Source organism: Mustela nivalis (assembly GCF_964662115.1).
Source record: "Mustela nivalis genome assembly, chromosome: 14".
In the NCBI taxonomy this organism is placed as follows: domain Eukaryota; kingdom Metazoa; phylum Chordata; class Mammalia; order Carnivora; family Mustelidae; genus Mustela; species Mustela nivalis.
Genome location: NC_139033.1, coordinates 67,908,618 through 67,929,548, shown reverse-complemented (window position 1 = coordinate 67,929,548; position 20,931 = coordinate 67,908,618). Strand labels below are relative to the sequence as shown.

General features: G+C 37.2%; 1 protein-coding gene across 11 annotated transcripts in view; it reads left to right on the top strand.

Moving 5' to 3' along the window:
• Positions 1–20,931, top strand: part of GREB1L (GREB1 like retinoic acid receptor coactivator) — a 269,790-nt gene that overhangs the window by 104,484 nt on the left and 144,375 nt on the right. For 8 of the 11 annotated variants that reach the window (XM_082698725.1, XM_082698732.1, XM_082698731.1 and 5 more), the window contains one exon: positions 17,608–17,715. The gene's annotated coding sequence lies outside the window, so the exon portion shown is untranslated. Of the gene's footprint in view, positions 1–16,567; positions 16,588–17,607; positions 17,716–19,459; positions 19,478–20,633; positions 20,681–20,931 lie in introns of those variants that run through there. The other 3 variants (XM_082698728.1, XM_082698733.1, XM_082698734.1) reach the window with 3 other exon arrangements.

Below are 20,931 nucleotides of genomic sequence, written 5' to 3'. Positions count from 1 at the left end.
TAAAGGGTATTTGGAGGGTTAAATGAAGTAACACATATGAAGCTTTCAGCAATGATAGTCCTAAGATCTAGGAGAGCAAAGACCATTTCTCTCTTGTTTACCATTGTATCTGCAGGACCTGGCACAGAGAAGGTACTCAATAAATGTTTATTGAATGAATATGTGAGGTAGTGCCTGCCTGAATTGAAGTACTAACAGTGGGGATGGAGAAAAGATATGCAAGATAGAGACCTAAGCTTCACCCTGAATTACTTGTCCATTCTATTGGTTATCAATTCCTACTGATTTAATTCCTAAGTATTTCTTAGGTCTCCCCATCTTCTGTAACGCTATCCTAACTACACCCCTGCAGGCATCATGATCCCTCACCAGGACTATAGTGGAAACTTCTAAGCACTCTCCTGCATCCTGTTTTTCCTCTTCATGGGCCCCCTCCAGATTGCCACAGAAGAATCTATTCAAAGCTGAAATGGAGATGTCATTTCTTGAACAACCTTTTATGTAGCTAGTTTTTATCCATAAGATCCAGTCTTAGCTTCTCACACCTGGGTCTACATTTTCCTCTTCCTTTCTTACCATTCCCTCTCCCACTTTCGATAGTCTAGTAATTGCAGACTGGTCTTGTCTTCAGAACATACCGTGTTATTTCATGTCTTCCTGCTTTTGAGAGGGGCTTGCTTATTCTTTCAACATCCTCTCCTGTATCAGTTAGGATTACATTTGTTTGCAAATGACAAGAAACACTAAACACCAAGTTCAAAGTTTATTTCTTTCCCACATAAACAAAAGTTTGGAAGTAATTGTCTACAGCTGGTAAAGGATCTCTGCTGTCACCAGGGCCCCAAGCCCCTGCCCTGAGGTTCTTCCATTGATGTATCTTCCATCTGTTCCTCTCTCCTTTCTCTGTCCTTCTAGGACCTTCTTCCATTAATCATCACCTCTCTTCAGTATCACCACCTCTCCATTTCTTTGGAGGGAAAAAAACCATCCTCTGGGCATCCCTTGTTCAGATGTCTCTTTCCTGCCATTCTACCTTTCCAGCAGCTACCTCCTGATTTCTGTCCTAGTTCACCACACTTTTTGAAGGACTAATTGCTACATGGCACATGGTCCTATTTTACCTCTCCTGCCTGTTGAAACTGCTAACTACTTCCCATTTCTCCAAATTCTCCTGTCCCTTGGCCTTCACAACCCCATAGGTTCCTGGTTTCCTCCCTATTTCTCCCTACTGCTCCTTCATCTGCAACGAGGTTTTCCTCTTTCTTTGCTTGACTCTCAAATGATGGTGTTCCTCAGACTTCCCTCCTTGACCCTCTTACTCCACATACTTTCTTTGTGATGGAAGTCCCTAGGTAATCTCCCCAGTACTGATAGCAATTATCTGTATGGCAGCTCTCTGTTTCTAGGGTCTGTTTGTTGAGTTCCCACTCCTGACCTTGAGTCCTCAATTGCTAACTGCTTATCTGAAGGGCTCCTCTTCTGTGTTCCTTCCACCCCTGATTGGGCACAATCACCATCAACTCTTCCTAGAGTCTTCAGAAACCTTTATCTAGTCTCTAATCCAACTTTCATATTACCTCAGAGTTATCTTCTACTTTTAAAATATCTAATTATGTTAATTTTTTGAAAGCTTCCATTGGCTTTCTCCTGCTTCTGGGATAAAATTCAAATTCCTGATTTAGCATTTAAGGTCCTTTGCAGACTGTCCCCGACCTATTTTTTATTTGTTTCTACTACATTTATTACTTGTACCAAAAGAAATGTTAAAAAGAAAGAAAACTTATTTTCAGGGTAGCTCAATTAGTCAAGCATCTGACTCTTGATTTCAGCTTGGGTTTTTTTTTTTTTTTTTTTTTTTTTTGAGGGCTAGAGAAGGAGAGAGAGCATGATCGGGGTGAAGGGCAGAAAGAAAAGGCTTGATCCTGGAACTCCAGGATCATGACCTGGGCTGAAGGCAGACACTTAACTGAGCCACCCATGCTCCCCTCAGCTCAGATCTTGATCTCAACTCAGGTCTTGATCTTGGGGTTGTTAAGTTCAAGTCCCACACTGGGCTCCGTGTTGGACATGGAATCTACTTAAAAAAAAAATTATTCTCAGCTCTCCAATAGCTGTTATCCCTTCCTTTTACCCACACAACTCCTGACTCATTTCCTTAGGGCCAATTCAAAACTAAACCTGTTCACTGCCATTTTCATAGAAAATAGCCAGTGCGGGATACCTGAGTGGCTCAGTTCATTAAGCCTCTGCCTTCCACTCAGGTCATAATCCCAGGGTTCTGGGATGGAGTGCTGCATCAGGCTTCCTGCTCAGTGGGGAGCCTGCTTCTCCCTCCCCCACTCCCCCTGCTTGTATTCCCTCTCTCGTAGTCTCTCTCTCTCTCTCTCTCTGTCAAATAAATAAAATCTTGAAAGAAAGAAAGAGAAAGAAGAAAGGGAAGGAAAGGAAAGGAAAGGAAAGGAAAGGAGCAAGTACCAGGAATGTGGGAAGAAGGTGAGAAGAAGGTGACAGTACTGTCCAGGTTCCACCCAGATGTGGGCCAGGTAGAGATTCATAGGATTCAGACAGAAGGGCTGGTAGCCTCACAATGTTATAGTCTAACTAAAATGGGTTGGAGAGGACATGGTGTAAGCCTGTCAGAGTCTTTAAAGGGCATCTCTTTAAAGAGCTTTATCAAACCCAATAAAACTGACACCAACAGAAGAGTGGAGAGAACCGGGGAGGCAATCTTGTGGAAAGTTTAACAGTTCTCCCATGTTGGGAAGAGCGGAAAATCTGGAGGGCACCATTTTGGACAGAAAACCTTACTCTAGTGTTGGGAAGTCACAAAAGTGCCACAGACACTGAGAAAGGCTACAAGGGGACACAGAGTTTCACAGGGCACAGTGATCACAGACCAGAGCAGCAGGGGATCATGCTACTGACACAGAAACTATAAAATTCAAAAACAGGGAGAGTCGCCTTTTGGGGAGTAGCTCTGTACCAGTTATCCAAACTTACCCCAGCTCAGACAACCTGGTGCGTTTCACAGAGCAGCCAGCAACATGGAGAGAGGAGCAGGTGCGTGTCACATAAAAAGGATTTAAAACAAAAGCTAGAAGAAAAATTGGTAGAAAACTGCTCCTTGGCTCTTAGGAATTGAGGGCGGTACTGGGGCTGGGTGGACACATGCACAAGAAACAGCACCAAAGAGGTTTCCTGTTTAGCAATCAGTTGCTGAGGGGGAAGAAGACCCAGGAGGCATGGGGTTCTGTAGGCAAGTCTCTGGAGGCTTAATTTTAAAAAAAAAAAAAAAAGGAGTGCACACTGCAGACCAGTGATGAAATGGCTCTGGGTCCCAATGGAGGAGGTGGCAGATGGGGGTGTCATTGACAGTGATAAGTAGAGTAGCCTCATAGTAGACATCACAGGGCCACAGGGAAATATATGCCTATTAGGTCACATAGGGCTCCTTCCAGCATGGATGGGAAGGCACAGTCTCACATAGAAGGTCTGTTGATACTGGATGGTAGAAGGCTCAAAGGCCCTCCTGTCAACAGTGGCCCTTTTTGGCAGTGTCAGCGGAGAGGGTAGTCAAATTTGTTTTCCATAACCTGGGGTTCATCTTTTGGGTGAGCAGATATTCTTGATAAGAAACCAACTTTTGAGCCTTTGAGGATTTTTTTTTTTCTCTTTGGGAAAAAGCCTTCTCTGGAAAGACCTTTATGGCCTAGCCCGGTAAAAGGAGATTCAGTATTGGCCCCCCATGAACCATGATCAATGGGCTATACCTGATGCTTAAGTCTCCCAGAGTGAGCTTCTGCCCTAGGAAGGAGGTAGGAGACTCAGTTGTGGTGGAATCATTGGTTCCCTTGATAATGGAGAACCTCTTTTCCATTCTTTTTTGTCTGGCTCTTTTCATTCCACATCGTGTGTATGAGATTGTTCATTACAATATACCATCCCGTTGCACACACAACAACTTACTTATCCATTCTATTGATGGTGGACCTGCAGGTGAATTCCAGTTTGGGGCTGGCTTGGTGTCACCAGGCTTTCCATTGGCCACAGTCAAGAAGGTTGGGTGGTCTGATGGGACTCCCATCTTCCTCATCTCCAGTCTCTTCCTGCTGTCACAGTAGTGACTGCTGCTTCTGATTCTGCTTCTTTCCTTGTGGCAATGGTCGCAGCAGGTTGTGGAGGGCAATGAATCCTCAGCCTACTTGCCACTCAACCCCTCCCTTCAACAATGAACCTTCAGTATTTCTAAAATACACTATGACTTTGACATTCTGCTCTACTGGCCTGTGCGATCCTCCCAATTCTGTTTAATAAACCCTTTAAAGCCACCCAAATGTCATCTCTCCTTTGATGTTTTCTTCATTTCTCTGGACAGAAGTGCTATAATCTCTGTACTTTTACAGTACTTTGTTCTTACTTCTAGTGAATATTTACATGTTTTTATGTCTTTCACCTTTAGATTGGAATTGCTTTGAGATTGGGGATGGCCTTTATTATCCTTCCTAGCACAGTTCACAGTACTTCCTAGGTAAATAAATGAAAATAATCAAATTGGGTATTAGGAATAGCTTTTACTCTAATAATCATGAGTTTTGTTTTAGGCATACTAATTTTGGACATATTGAGTTGATATACTGAGGTTGGGTGAAGAGCAGCAACTCAGAAAAGATTTTTCGGCCAATGAAGGAGCCATAGGAGTTACCAACAGAGACAGTCATAAACACTGAATTGGGTCCCACATTTCTCAGCTATGGTCTAAAGAAAGAATGTTTATAGGAGGTAGAGAAAGGGTTGGAAGTTGGAATTTAGGGTATGAGGGAGAAAATCCATAGACATCCTTGTTGGAAAAAATAAAAAATAAAACATAGTTGACCCTTTTGCCTGGGGTTCTCGCCCTCATACCAGAAGTATGCAGCCCTTCCACTAATTTAAAGTCCAGAATCAAGAAATAGGTGGATCAAGAGGCGCCTGGGTAGCACAGTGGGTTAAGCCTCTGCCTTCGGCTCAGGTCCTGGTCTCAGGGTCCTGGGATCAAGCCCCGCATCAGGCTTTCTGCTCAGCAGGGAGCCTGCTTCTCCCTCTCTCTGCCTGCCTCTCTGTCTACTTGGGATCTCTCTCTCTGTCGAATAAATAAATAAGATCTTTTAAAAAAAGAAACAGATGGATCAAAAGATGTTCATTTGGTTTCCTCTAAGATGAGAATCTACTTATGCAAAATTTTCATCCCAGGCTCCTGTTCGGCTGCTTCAAACCCTTGTCCATTTTTCGTCTTCACATCTCCTCTTTTCTGTGTTTTGTGTGTGTGTGTGTGTGTGTTTCTGCCTATTTTGCAAAAGCAAGAGAGAGTGGGAAAGGTGAAAATATCTATTTTTCCCTTTAAGAAAATGATAAACTGGGTGCCTGGGTGGCTCAGTGGGTTAAGCCTCTGCCTTTGGTCATGATCTCAGGGTCCTGGGATTGAGCCCTGCATTGGGCTCTCTGCTCAATGGGGATCCTGCTTCCCCCGCTCTCTCTGCCTGACTCCCTGCCCACTTGTGATCTCTCTCTTGTTCTGTCAAATAAATAAATAAAATTTATAAAAAAAATTTTTAAATGACAAACTAAAAAAACTGAAAAACTTTTTTTAATAGAAAAATAACATCTTTGGGGTTCTAATTATTTAGATAGTTTTTTTTTTTTTTTAACTTACTCTCCTTTGCTTTCTTAGTGCCTCTGGGAAATAAACCCTGGCTTATATAGATTATCTAATTAAAAAGATAAAGTGCGTTCTGTGTTTCCATACAACTCCTTAACATTTTAAAAAATTGATCAATTTTTAAAAATTGATAAATTTTAAGTATAAAAATTAAAACTGCGTGGAAAAAAACCAACAGCAAACACCAAAAGCAAAGGCAAAATGCAAACTGGGGGGAAATGTTGTCCCCATATCATACACAAAAGACAGAATTCTTTAATATATAGAAAACTCTTACAAATCAAGAATAAAACCAACAACCAAGTGAAAAATGGATAAAAACTAGAAGTTTCAGAGAAGAAAATTTAAGGGCTTTTGAATATTTGAAAAGATATTCAATTTCATCCATAATAAGAAAAATACAGTTTAAAACTACATTGAGATACCATTTTTCAACTGTCAAATTGACAAAGATCCAAAAGTAAGTAATATTCTACATTTTTGAAGGTATGGGGAACCATAAATTGATAATGGGAATATAAATCGATTCAGCCATTATTAGTTCAACCCTCACTTGGTGCCTCTCTATCAGGGATTCTTTCCAGCCCAGCTTTTCTCTGCTTTTGGCAGCTTCCTATTTGATGTGGACCTTAGAAAAACTGAAGTTCAATTGAAAATGTTTCTAGTGTGTGTGGGAAAAATGAAGACGGCCTTGTGTATGCCAAAACCAAACCAAACCAGGGCAGTTTGGCAATATTTAACACAATTAAATCTGGATATATCCTTTGACCAGCAATTTTGCTTCTAGGAATTTATCCACTAAATTAGTGTGTATTAATTCGTACAGGATTGATTATTATAGTATCTTTAGTAATAACAAAAACTGTGAATTACATATCTATCACTAAGGGACTAGTTTAAAATAATCATGGTAGAGGGGTGCCTGGATGACTGTCTGTTAAGCATCTGACCATTGATTTTGGCTCAGATCATGATCTCAGGGTCATGATATGCAGCCCCATGTCACCTCAGTCTCTGAGCTCAGCGGGGAGTCTGGTTGAGATTCTCTCTCCCCTTCTCTCTCTGCCCCTCTCCCCTCTGTGCACTCTCCCTCTCAAATAAATAAATAAATCTTTTTTTAAAAAACCATGGTATATATATGCCAGGGAATTCTCTGAGGCCACAAAAAAAGAATGAGGAAGATCTTTATGTGCTTACGTAGAAAGAGCTCCAAAATACTTACTATTTTTTTCAACATGGTAAGTGTACTTCTTAATATCCATCACCTATTTTCCCCATCCTTCCACCCACCTCCCTTCTGGTAACCATCAATTTATTCTCTATAGTTAAGAGCCTGTTTCCTGGGCGCCTGGGTGGCTCTGTGGGTTAAGCTTCTGCCTTTGGCTCAAGTCATGATCCCAGGGTCCTGGGAATGAGCCCCACATCAGGCTCCCTGCTGGGCTGGAAGCCTGCTTCTCCCTCTCCTGCTACCCCCTCCTTGTTCCCTCTCTCTCTGTCTCTCTCTCTGTCAAATAAATAAATAAAATCTTTAAAAAAAAATATTTTGTTTCTTGGCTTGTCTCTCTCTCTTTTTTCCCATTCCTGATTTGTTTTGTTTCTTAAATTCCGCGTATGAGTGAAATCATATGGTATTTGTCTTTTTCTGACTTATTTTGCTTAGCATACTCTATAGATCCATCCATCTCATTCCAGATGGTAAGATTTCATTCTTTTTATGGATGAGTAATATTCCATTATATAATATTCCACATCTTCTTTATCCATTCATCTATCACTAGACCTAGGGCTGCTTCCACAGTTTGGCTGTTGTAGATAATTCTGCAATAAACATGTAAGGGTGCATATATCCCTTTACATTAATGTTTTTGTATTTGGGGGCTAATTACCCAGTAGTGCAATTCCTGGATCCTGGAACAGTTCTATTTTTATTTTTTTTAAAGATTTGTTTCATTTATTTGGCAGAAAGGGATTATAAGTAGGCAGAGAGACAGGCAAAGGGTGGGGTGAAGCAGGCTCCCTGCTGAGCAGAGAGCCCGATAAGGGGTTTGATCCCAGGACCCTGAGATCATGACCTGAGCTGAAGGCAGAGGCTTTAGCCCACTGAGCCACCCAGGCACCCCTATTTTTAATTTTTTGAGGAACCTCCAAGCTGTCTTCCACGGTGGCTGCACCCAGTTTGCATTCCCACCAGCTGTGCATGAGGGTTCCTTTTCTCCAGATCCTTGTTAATACTTGTTGTTTCTTGAGTTTTTGATTTTAGCCATTCTGCCAGGTGTGAGGTAGAATCTCATTGTGATTTTGATTTGCATTTTCCTAATAGTGATGTTGAGCATCTTTTCGTGTGTCTGTTGGCCATCTGTAAATCTTTTCTGGAGAAATGTCTGTTCATGTCTTCTGCCCATTTTTAATTAGATAATTTGTTTTTTGGGTGTTGAGTTACAGACGTTCTTTATATATTTTAGATACTAACCCTTTTTCGGATACGTCATTTACAAATATCTTCTCCCATTCAGGTGGTTGCCTATTAGTTTTGTTGATTGTTTCCTTCACTGTGCAGAAACTTTTTATTTTGATGTAGTCCCAATAGTTTGTTTTTGTTTTTGGTTTTGTTTTGTTTTTGTTTCCTTTGCCTCAGAGGAGATATTATAGCCGATGTCAGAGAAATTACTGCATGGGTTCTCTTCAAGGATTTTTATGGTTTCAGGTCTCACATTTAGGTCCTTACTGCAGTTTGAGTTTATTTTTGCATATGGTGAAAAAAAGTGGTCCAGTTTCATTCTTTTACATGTAGCTGACCAGTTTTTCCAGTATCATTTATTGAAAAGACTGTCTTTTCCCCATTGTATATTTATTCTTCCTTTATCAAAGATTACTTGACTATATAACTGTGGGTTTACTTCTGGGCTTTCTATTCTATTCTGTTGATCTATGTGACTATTTTTTTATGCCAATAATATATCATACTATACAGTTTTAATTACTATCACTTTGTAATATAACTTGAACTCTAGAATTCGGTTTTGTTCTTCTTTCAAGATTATCTTTGCTATTTGGGGTCTTTAGTGGTTCCATACAAATTTTAGGATTGTTTGTTCTAGTTCTGTGAAACATACTTTTGGCATTTTGAAAGGGACTGCATTAAATCTGTAGATTACTTTGGGTAGTATAGACATTTTAACAATATTTGTTCTTCCAACCCATAAGCAAGGAATGTCCTTCTCCCATCCAAGTACTAACCAGGCCTGATCCTGCTTAGCTTCCGAGATCAGACGAAAGGAATGTCCTTCTATTTGATGATATCATCTTCAGTTTCTTTCACCAATATTTTACAGTATAGGTCTTCCAGGTTTTTAACCTTTTTGGTTAAGTTTAGTCCTTGGCATTTTATTATTTTTAGTGCAATTATAAATGGGCTTGTTTTCTTAATTTCTCTTTCTGCTGCTTCATTCATAGTGTATAGAACAGATTTCTGTACATTGATTTTGTATCCTGTGACCTTACTACACTTACTAGTTGTAGTTTTCTGGTGAAGTCTTTAAGGTTTTCTATATATATCATATCAACTGCAAATAGTGAAAATTTTACTTCTTCCTTACTAGTTTGGATGCCTTTTATTTCTTTTTGTTGTCTGATTGCTGTAGCTAGGACTTCCAGTGCTATGGTGAATAAAAGTAGTGAGAGTGGACATCCTTGTCTTGTTACTGACCTTAAGGTATAAGCTCTGTTTTCCCCCATTGTGTATGACATTAGCTGTGGGTGTCATGTAATAATTCTTATAGATAAAGTTGACTTGGACTGTCTCTGGTGAGCTTCTCATTCTCATGCTAGCCCTACATTTTCAATTACTAAATTATTCAAATAGTACGAGTACCTGCTACATAGGAGGATACCACAAAGGTGTTATAGTATCAATAATAGGCAAACCCAGAAAAACATAGTCCCTACTTTCATGTAGCTTAGAATTTAATAGGGAAGTCAAACATTAATCACACAAATGATAGAGCTCATGAGTGAGTTAATGCTAGGAAGGATAGGAATAAGGTCCTATGAGAGCTTTTAGCAAGGACTAAGGGGATCAGAGAAGCTAAGCTTGAGATCTAAAAGCACAAGGAGATTTTAATTGGCAAAAGTAAAAGATAAGATGGAATTACAGACAAAAGGAGCATAACTGTTTAAAGGTTGGTCACTGTTGCTGGAACACAACATTTAGGAAAGAACAGGGCAGGATAAGGCTAGAGAGATGGGCAGAGTTATTTACAAAATTGATTTTTATCCTCAGCATAATAAAAAACCATGAAGGACTCTAGCAAAGTACTGACAGATTATATTTGCACTGTAGTGCAGAGAAATGATTGGAGGGAAGAGGAGGCAAAGAGGAGGCAAGAAGAGCAATTAGGTAAGTTGGTGCTGGCTCTTGGCAGGAAACCTCAGGTCCCACCCACAGAGCTGTTTGAATGTCCTTACAGCATGGTGACTGCCTTCTCTTAAAGCAAGTGATCCAAGAGGTCAAGCCAGAAACTGCAATATCTTTTATAACCTTGGAAATTACATGCCGTCATTTGTTTGGTATTTTAGTGATCCCACAAGTCAACCTTGATTCAGTGTGGGGAGGGGATTACACCGGTGGCAGAAACAATGAAGCCATCTTGGAAGATGGCAGACCAAACTTTGTTAGAACTCCATTTCATTTCTGGGTGGTGTACTACTGTGGGAGTGCAAAGGAAACTGAGAAGCAGCACAGAGAAAGGAGGAATACTAGAGAGGCTGTGAGATGAAACCCAGCCCAAGAAAAGGAAATTTCAAGAAATCTACCAAGAGGACATTTTAGAGGAGAACCAAAAATTTTCGTTCGATTAGAGACATAGATTTAATGGCAAAAAGCTCTTCCCTCATAATATGATTTAACATTTATTTTGATTCACCACCTCCTCTTATAACCTTTATTGAAGAGACTTTTTTCCCCATCTTTTCTTTGATAATCCTCCTTTAACAACCCTTATGATTTTCATGATATTCCTCACAAAATTCTACTGATACTTTTGAGTGGAATTATGTTATGTTTATTATTTGTGAGAAACATTTTTATAAGGATTAGACTTCTCTTTAAAACACTTAGCACATTTGGTTTGTAAATTTTCATTTAAGTCACCTAAATAAAGTTGGCAATTTTAAAAGTGTTGTCACATATCTGTCATTAATTTGCCTTCTGGGTATTATTTTTGTTGTTACTACCATGAATGGGATCTCCTCTCTGCCCCCACTACCATCATAGTGTTTTCAATCTAGAAATGTATTTACTCTCCCATTTTATGGATAAGGAAAGAGGCCCAGAGAAAATCGGTGACTGAGCTACAGTTAAAAAGTGGGAAAGTTGGAGACTACAGATTTTGAACACCCAAATTTTATTGTGCTCTACTAATAGTAAATGAAGTTGCTTACCCAGTCAAACCTTATTAAAATGGATAGTCCTTTAAGTATCACTCTGTCTTCTTTGTTGTTTTTTTTCCTATTATTTTATTAAATTTTTTATTTTAATTTCAGTATGATTAACATACAGTGTTCTATCAGTTTCAAGTGTATGGTAGTAATTCACAATTCTATACATTACTCAGTGCTCATTATAATAAGAAGTGTAACTTTCTTTCTATCAGATTTCAAAGTAGTACTATACATTTTATAGCATATCTCCACTTTTTAGCATTGTCAGTGTGAAATAGAGTGTCATGACTTGAGGAACTGCCTCTCATCTCCATTCAATTCTCCTAAGACCTGATTCCTACCAGACAGGAACTATTTTTTCTTTGAGGTCTAAATAGACCTAACAACCTATTGCACTGAGTAAATATTTAATGAAGATTGAATATTTCCTCTGCGGTGGATCAATTTACTCTTGTTGATTATCTTAGGAAAGCTTTTTTTTTTTTTTTTAATGTCAAGTAGTAGGTTAAGATACTTGTTTTCCTGAATATTGTTATTATTGCCGAAGTGTGTTTCAGTAATTTAACAATGTATGTTTCTTAGTTTTTTTCAGTCATCTGTTTTTCCTGATTTATATGTGAGGTTTGAATTATTGTGTTATCTCAAATACAAATCTGAGATTCGTTGACCTGGTAGCATGCAATAAAGTTATTTGCTGTGAGAGTTGTTCTTTTCTTGAATTTGTGATACTTGGAACTTTGAAAATGAAAACTATTTCCTAATGAGGTGTAAGGATCTTGATGATGCGTCTTTTAATGGCAGAAATATAATTTTTGTTGATAAATATCTCCAAAAACAAATAATTTTTAATTGACAAAAAAGTATTTTTCTTGTATTTTTAACTATCATTATATATTATATATATTACATATATATAATTTTATTATTTTAAATTTTTCTTAACTGATATTAGGTTTAAGTGAAATATATTTGTCTGTGAGTCTCTGTATGAAGTTAGTGACATAGCTTGAAAGTTTTCAACTTGTAAAACTGGAATGACTATAGTGGGATCATTTAGTGGGAGTTGTTATGGTGGAATTCAGATGTAATTATCAGAATCAATTAAAAAAACAAACTTCTCATTTAAGTGTTAGGGAAAAAGTACATATGTATTTCATCCTCTTTCTAACTAGGAAGTATGTGAACATAATTTTGAAATAGAAAATCATGCCTAATGACAAAATATCCTTGATTTTTAAGGAATAATTTCACTGTGTTTCATATTTGATAGCTTCTGGGACCTATGTTTCAATTTAAATAACTGTTGACTTGTTTGATGTTTATTTTACTAGAGGAAAATGGTGTGATGACAGTTATAGTACATATGTGATAACAAGTGTAGAACAAATCAGTTAAGTCATAGTGGTCTGATAACTGCTTTTAAGGTCTTTTTGACCCAGGAGTGTGTGACCTGTGAAATCTCTACTTTTTGGATTTGTTAAGATATTTTACAACGCAAGGATTTAAATTTAGATGAACTTCACTGCAGGATGTTGGTTGACATAGCCCAAAACATTAAGAGTATCAAGGTATAATTTGGAAAAAGTTTAACAACTTCTGCTAACAACATACCTGAGAAGAGAGAGCATAAAGTTAGAAAGTTTCTTTTCTTCCCCAACTTATAATAAAGAGAACCTGAAATTTAACCTGGTATTTTCAAAGCTCTGATTACTCAGCAGCATTCCATTTTGTGAAAGCATCGCCAAGAAAATGTATCCAAATCTTGAGTTACAGACTATTCTTGCATCTGATTGGAAGGGGCATAGGAGTTGTTTATAAGGTTGCAGATCCAAAGCTGCACAAATGAAGGTTGAGACTTGGGGGAGGGTTTGACTCAGGGAGGGGAAGCTTCGGAGACGTTACAGCTCTGTCCAGGGGCCAAATGGGAGATAAATCACCTCTGGCCACCTCTCTTATTATTGAAATGGTTCAGCCCTGGGGTTTAACTGAAGGACTTACAGGGTTTTGAAGTGCAAATAAGATAGTGAAGGGTAAACCCTTTTAGGGTTTCATTTTGATGGATTTTTTTCCTGTGTGGATTTCTGGCACTGACTGTGATCTGGAAGGGGCCCTTAAAAAAAGAAAAGTTTTGTTTTGTTTTTGATCAATCAGGCAATAAGAACTTTCCACAGGGGTGTACTTTTCCTGCATGCATATCGATCCTATTGTGTTTGAAAGTAGGTCATTTAATTGGGCTTTTTTTTTTTTTTTTGAGCCTTCTGCAATGGAATTGTCATTTCAAGGTCATGTCTCTCTTTTTGGTATTAATGCCTAAGTTAGAGAGTGTTGAATGATGTGGTACTTTTGGATCAGTAGTTTTGGGGGGATTACTTAGGGTGGGGGTTGTTAAAAAAAAATTACCTAGTTAAACATCAAGTCCATATCAAAACAAGTCCTTTATATATTGATAAGCAGTCTATAATTAATCTTTTTTCCATTGAGTTATAGAAGTTGTACGTATTTATTGTGTATGCAATCTGTTTTGTCAGCATTAAAGTAAAAACCAGAACATTCTGAGATTCTGAAATATTTGTACTATCTTATTTGTACAACTACGCTGAAGCTTTTGGGGAAATAAGGGATACATTAAAAAAATGTTTAAGAAACAGATACGTTGATTTATCAAGTTGAACATGTTTTTTACCCCACAAATAATTCAAACATAGGAGATGAAATAAAATATCTCTTCAATTTTATGTATTTTTAGTAAAATGGGAATGAGAGGAGAGTCATTAATGATTTCAAAGAAAAATTATTGTAATTAAAGTCTTTTTGTGCAAAAATTTTAGTGGAAAATTCAAATATTTGTATTAAAGAAATGCCATGTATGTGCTTATGATTCTTTTTAGAAATATGGTTGACAGGACTTTTCTTGAGCATTTCCCTCTTTGTTTTAGATTTAAAATAAATATTTGAATCATTTACCCTGTTTCAAAATGGTAATGTATTTAACTGCATCAGAGATAGCCCTCTGTGTTGCTTGATACCTATTATAAAAAACAGTTGTTAATCTCTGTAATTGACATTGATCCCACAATGTTCGGAAGTGACCTCCAAGTCAGTTTTTGTTTTTTCAATTCTTCAAAAATTTTCCTTCACTCTATTTTTCTATATATAGAATTAAGTTAAAATTAAATGTTAGAATTTACATTTACCTATTGCTTAAATAAGATGCTTTAAAAAACAAAAACCCAAACCCTAGCTGGCATCAGGCAGAGTCCCCTGTATCTACCAGCCTCCCTGTCATTAGTTTGTTGCTGGGAGATGTTAATATGACCCTTCCTTTGTTAGAAAAGAGATCTGTAGTCCTTCCCAGAATCCTCTTGTTAACTGTCCTTTTCACTCAAGTTGGAAGTTGTCTGATGAATGAATGGTGAGCCATTTTTATGAGCTACACATATTGTTAACATTGTGTCACACGTTGCTTTTTAATTTCTAATGTGTTTTTAATTTGCAAAGCACGCCTATGCCTTTCACAGCAGTAGAACTGAGTCAGCATTTTTGAGTCCAGATACTGCTTTATTCAAACAAGACAGATCAAATTCACGAATGCTCTCTCTCATAAGCCTTCGCTTTACTGAAACACACACGTGAACAAATTCACTTTGAATATTGCTGAATAAAAGAAGATACTTGAGAAAGGCTTTTTTTCCCAAGAACTTCTCTTGCCTCTTGGCAAGTGAATTGCCCCAATATAAAAGCGTTGGGAGGGAAAAGTGAGCTGCCTAGTGAAAAGGCAATCCACAAATAATCACTCTTTTCTGCCTTTGATTGTGTCAGATTTTTTTGTGTGTGTGGCAATTGTTTTCTTTTTCGCTTAGAAGAGGTTTATGGTCCAATGTCTGTCAAGTCAGCCCCTGTCTTAAGGTTGCAGTTGTATTTCTCTCCGGAGTTCCTAGAGGTGATGTTATCTTTTGTTCACTCAGCAGTGTGGTGGTTCCTGAGAGCATCTGTCACTTTAGGCATTACAAGATGGATGGGTCTCCAGTGAACTGCTGGTTGAAGCAAATGGTAAAAATAAGAAAAGACAAGGGGTTTCAGGGTCTGCAAAGAGGACAGACAACAAGGAAATACTGTTAGAAATTAAGAGTAAGCTGAGCAATAGAGAAAGAGAGCAGAGATGGATCATATGTCATTTCATAAACATCTTGGAAACGAGAGTCTTTTGGTGGCTACCGTGATCTGAGGGGGACATCTGCATCATGGTAAATAATTCTGTGCTTTGCATTTGGAAAATGTATTTGGACTTAAAAAAAAAAAAAGTCTGGGGAAAGTACTGAGAAATTACAATGATATACATTGTTTTATGTGACGATTTTGCTGTTTGAGAATTAGTAGTCTTTTAAAATGTAACGATTTGAAATTTTTCTAGTCTTTAAAATTTGCCTTTGTATTTTCATTTTTCTTTCCTTCTTTTCTTTTTGTAAGCATTTGAGCAACTATAAACATTCAGTTGTTGGAAAAGTATTAACCATAGAACCAACATCCTTACTGTTTAAGTTTTTTTGACATTTTTGCAGGGGGATTTTGAAAAATCTATGCTCATGCCTTAGGGAGACTGGGGGCATCCTTTAAGTTATTTTAAGTAAACTTCCAGTTAATTTAATGGGCTCTTTGATGAAAGAAAGAAATAGAATTGTTATTGATCTGTCAGAACAAGGTGGAAATTTTATATTCTATTTAGAAATTCATTTGTTGGTGAAAGTAAAAATTTGTAAATTTGGACTGATGCAGAACTGGGCCATGTAAGAGAAGGATCAGGAAGGATCTTGGGCAGAGAGTAGGAAAGAGGAAAGGGAGGAGGGAGGATGTGCTTGAAAAAAAATGATTTTGTCAAACTTTCTGGCATTCGTCTATGAAAAAGACCATAGGTTGAAAGGCAAAGAAATTAAGACGATTAGAAGGTTTAAGTTATACAAATGGTAGAGTCTCTTCCTTCTCTATGGGTGTAAATAATAGATGAAAGAGAAAGAGTGACAACAAAGGATCAGGTCGTTTAAGAGAATGTGTGCAGCCTGAATAGGGGTCTGTGGCCCAGGGCCAAAGGTCTTAGCTTTGAGTGTAATTAGAAGAAAATACAAAAATGTCATTACTAGCAGGTGAAGTGTGCAGCACGTGGCCAAAAATTAGCAATTTTAGACTCTGAAGCTATTGGAATTGGATTACTGACCTTTTTTAAAAATCATTAAGGTCCTCATGGAGCCATAGAGTTTCATTGGCAGTAATGTAGTTTGACCTTGTTGACCATATGGGGTAATCTTGGGTTTAGATGTTGGCAGCAAGACTCCTGACTTACAAAAAGATGTCCTTTTGTGTGTGGGTGGGTGGGTGGGAAATACATGATTTTGGAAAATCTGGGTCTTGCTTTTTTAACTGTTCTTTTGCCTGAAGACATTCTTCTGACAGTAAGAGAGGTAAGATAAAGACTTTCATTTCAAAATCTAAAAATGGTCATTTCCTGTCTTTCCTCTCTTCTAAGTTGGCATAAAAGGACAATAAAACTGAAAACTATTTCTTTAGAAAGCCAAAGTTAATGTTACTTTAACTATTTTTAGTACTGTAAATATGCATATTGAAATGAGTATATTCTTAGGAAAGTCCCCTTTTGGTTTCCTTTTAGTCACAGTAACAAAGGAACAAAAACACTTTTCAGTTACATATAAAAATCAGTGACAAATAGCTCTTACTTCACTTGATGTTTTATGACTATATTTCCTATTTTTCAACCCAATAGTTTATATTCACCATAATCTATTTAAAGGAGGGAATAATATGTACACTGTAATTTTCAACCACTTGTATGCAATTATAATTATTTAGTTTAATTACTCCTAGAACTACACTACTCAAAAGGCTAGAAAACAGTAACTCTTTTTTTCTTCATGCAGTCTCTCTTTCTCAGAGAGTATTAAAGCATTTGTTTCAAAAAGTAGAAAAATACTTTTAAGTAACGTTACTTATGTCTTACATTTTTGATAGTTCTTTGAGGAGATAAAATTTGGCCAAAACATCAGAGATTATAAAATTCAAACTGCTTAGAATAAGAAAATTACCTTTCAATATTTTCATTCATAAATATAAAAATAGTCAGCAGGGCTGTTAGCATATGATAACACTTATTAAACTATAGACATGACGGATTTATTCAACTTACGTTCAGTAGGATAAGAGCAGGGGGAAAATCTTAAGAAAAACAAATTATTTTTGAGTATATATAATTAGGAGTGATTATTTTGGGAATATTTAAGAAGGAGGAATACCTGTAATTGTCAGTTACAATGTATATGGAGTTATGTGAGACTTTGATAATTCATGTCTAATTGTAACTTTTGTAGAATTATAGATACTTAAATTATTTTTTTCTGGAATATGATGCATTTGGAAACTAATTCATGTTTTTACATATATACTTTTATTTTTTTATGTTTTTGCAGGTGCACAAAAGCTTTAAACAAGTGAAATCTAGACAACAGGCTCCCTGAAGTGTTGACAGCCCAACTTAATCATGACCGTGATTCAAAAATGTTAATAAATAAACCAAGGTATTGTACAGTTATAATACCCACCCCCCCTCCCATTTTTCAAGATCATTTGTTTTAGGAAGTTATAGTTAGAATTTAAATACAACTACTATATTTGGTTCCTAAACTAATTAAGCAGATATTTCTATGAGCTCTTCTTCCATTTCCTCCCCTCTGCTTTCTCTCCCCTCCCCCATCTTTCCACCAGAAAGGGAAAAAAAGAAAAAAGAAAAAAAAACCAACCTTATTCAGCATTAAGTTTTTGCTTATTCAGTATTGCTGAATAATTTTTTTTTTTGGCAACAGCCTTTGTATTATATTTCCTGTACACCTAAGTCAAGACAATAAGAATTTAGATTTTGATTCCCCATTGTTGACTGTGGTTTTTATCTTTCAAATTGTTTAATAAGAGAGAAATCTAGATTATTGGCCTCTGCAAAAAAACAACAACAACACACACACAAAAAAACCCCAAACCATATTTAGTGTCTGTATAAAAATATCAATCATATGACACTACCTTGAGGTGTGTATTTTAAAAGATTTACGAAAGGGTTTTTTTTTTTCTATTTTTGCGAGGCTTTTAGTTTAGAATATAATGCTTTTTCCCCCCCCTCCTGACATCAAAGAAAATTTAAAATTTGCTTAGAATTAAAGATTGGGGACTGCTGTTTTATGGAATTATTGTTCAGTCTGGCATAGCTCGGGACTGCATGTCTCCTTTTGGATGTTACAACGCGTTTGAGTAGCATGGCATTTCCATGAGAAGCCAAAGATCTTTTTTTCCCCCTGAATTCTTTTGAGGCCAAACAGAACAAGAGGGTCATTACCACTTTGGCATGGTCCCTGTTTGTGCCTTGGTGATCATGCACACCCTGGAACCTAGTGTTGGCTTAACATTCGGGCCTGGAACATCTGGAAAATGATCAGAGAGGGAGTGGAGGAGACAGAAGAGCGGAGAACGGTTGCGTTTTGTTACACCAGGTGCTAGGAGTTAGCAACATCCCCTGTTTGATATGGGAGGCAAATTCTGTGGCCCAGGAGTTAGGCTTCAACAATTGAAGAGGTCAAAGGACAGCTGAGTGGGGTCAGTGAGACACCATGGGGTGTATTTTGTTACTTAGTAAAAGGAGCAGCCTCCTAAAACCTTAAAGGATTCTCTTGAAAATCTGTGTTGTGAAAAGGTTTTATGAGTCTCATGGCAAAAACTCCTGATTTATCTAAGGAATGCTTGCTTTTGTCTAATGGAAGGATAATCCTTACCAAATGTTGGCAACGACTATAAGAGTCAATATAGGTCTGAAAGAACAGTGAGGGTTTGAAGTGTACTTTGCTTTCCAAAATGTTTATCATTTTAATGTTTGTCTCTCAGTGAAGAATCTTGCACTGTTGAATTACCACCCTTTTCTTTCCTCAGAGCCAAAAGTGGGGGGTGGGGGAGAGACTGGTAAGGAGCGAACCTGCATTAATTTAAAGATTATTCTAACAAGCTTTTGACTGACCCACAAACAGGATATTACAAACCTTTAAAAACACCAAAGCATGTTAACTCTGTAAAGTTACCTTAGAATTTATTTTAATGTATAAAGGGAATAAATGGCACATGAAATATAATGTTTCCAGATTCCAGAGAGGTTTTAAAAATTTAGTTGTATTTCACAGAAGTGGGTATCAGTTGATGAATAACCATAAACACATTCTCCCTAAATGTGTTTCTTGTACATTTTATAGTAGGAAGAAGAAAATCAATGCCAGGGTCAAGAATAGAGAATAAGAAAAGCAGGTATAATAATTGTTCTCTTTGAAGGGAAATGGAAGAGGGGGTGGGGGACAGGATCTGTCTGTTGCGGGAGCTGTCTTTACCAGAGCCCATGACCTCAAGGTACCACTTCCATGATTATGGATACCTTTGAAACGTATTGGTCACCTGGCAGAGAGGTAGTAAAGGGGGACTGTTAGAGGAGTTTGGCAGGATTTTGATGTTCCAGTTTATTCCCTCCATACGTGTATAAATACATAGAGAATATATATTACTATATATACAGTAGCGGGAAAAGACGAAATGATGAGTAGTTTATAATAGGCTTTGTTAAGCATTTTCTTACTAATTTGTAAATTTATAGTATTTGTGAATTACACTTATGTATGATTTTTTTTCAAGCTCTTAATAATCATTCATTTTAAAGCAACTTATACATAAATGTAAGACTCAGCATGCGTGCGTGTGTTCAGTGTCCATGTTCTCAAGGTTAAAGTGCCTTTCAACAACTAATTTAGAAACCTAAGTGTAGTGACTGATAATTGCCTAGAGAAAACCCACAGCTGTTAAAGTAGCATTGAAATTGTGGCAAAACTGACAAATACAATTAGCAATGTTAATAAGATAAGAAGATGGAAAGACAGGGGCAGATGAGAGTGGACGATGAAGGTAGCAGGAGGAGAAAATCCATGTAAGAACATGGTGTTCACTTGCTTTGGATTTGCAGCACTTTTTCCTCTAAGCAACGTCCTTTTACTTCTTTCTGAATTACCAGCAGAATGTATATTTTGCAAGTTAAAAAATTCAGATATATTTTTTCAGTCCCTAAGTCTCTTCTAGTTTTGAAAGAACATAGCTGGTTGGTAGTGGTCATGTCTAGGGAAAACAGTCAGATTTTGCTGATTCTAAGGCATAATTTTATCTTTGGTGCTTTTTAAAAGGTGAATTTAAATGTACTTCTATTTTACCGTAATTATGAGTGGGAATTTCTTTACCCCACTTTGCACCCTTAAAATTCTTATTGGTCATCTAAATACATTACATAGGAGACCACAGCAAGCCCAGTTTCTGGATCCAAGGACCCAATATTGCCAGAACAAAACAAAAAGCCTGCAGAAGCCTTCAATGTATGATTACCAATTATATTTATCTGGTTAATGTTTATAACTCACTTTTCCAGACAACTTTTTGGGAAAACTAAGTGGGGATCAGAAATAAGAGAATTAGGTGAGTGTTGGTATGAAAAAGATTTCATCATCTGTGCCCTTCCCATTATACTTTTTAAAGCATCCTGTGAAATTTGGAAAATTATTGTGGTTATCTTTTGAAATTCTACTCTGCATTTGGAAAAGTGGTTTTTTGCCTCTGGTGTTTTATGCAGATTTGAATAATTGCTGTGATAAATCCCTACAAGTTTGTTCTCTGAAACTGGAGAAACTCTGAACTCTGAGTGTGGCAGTCTTGATGGATGCGGTAAA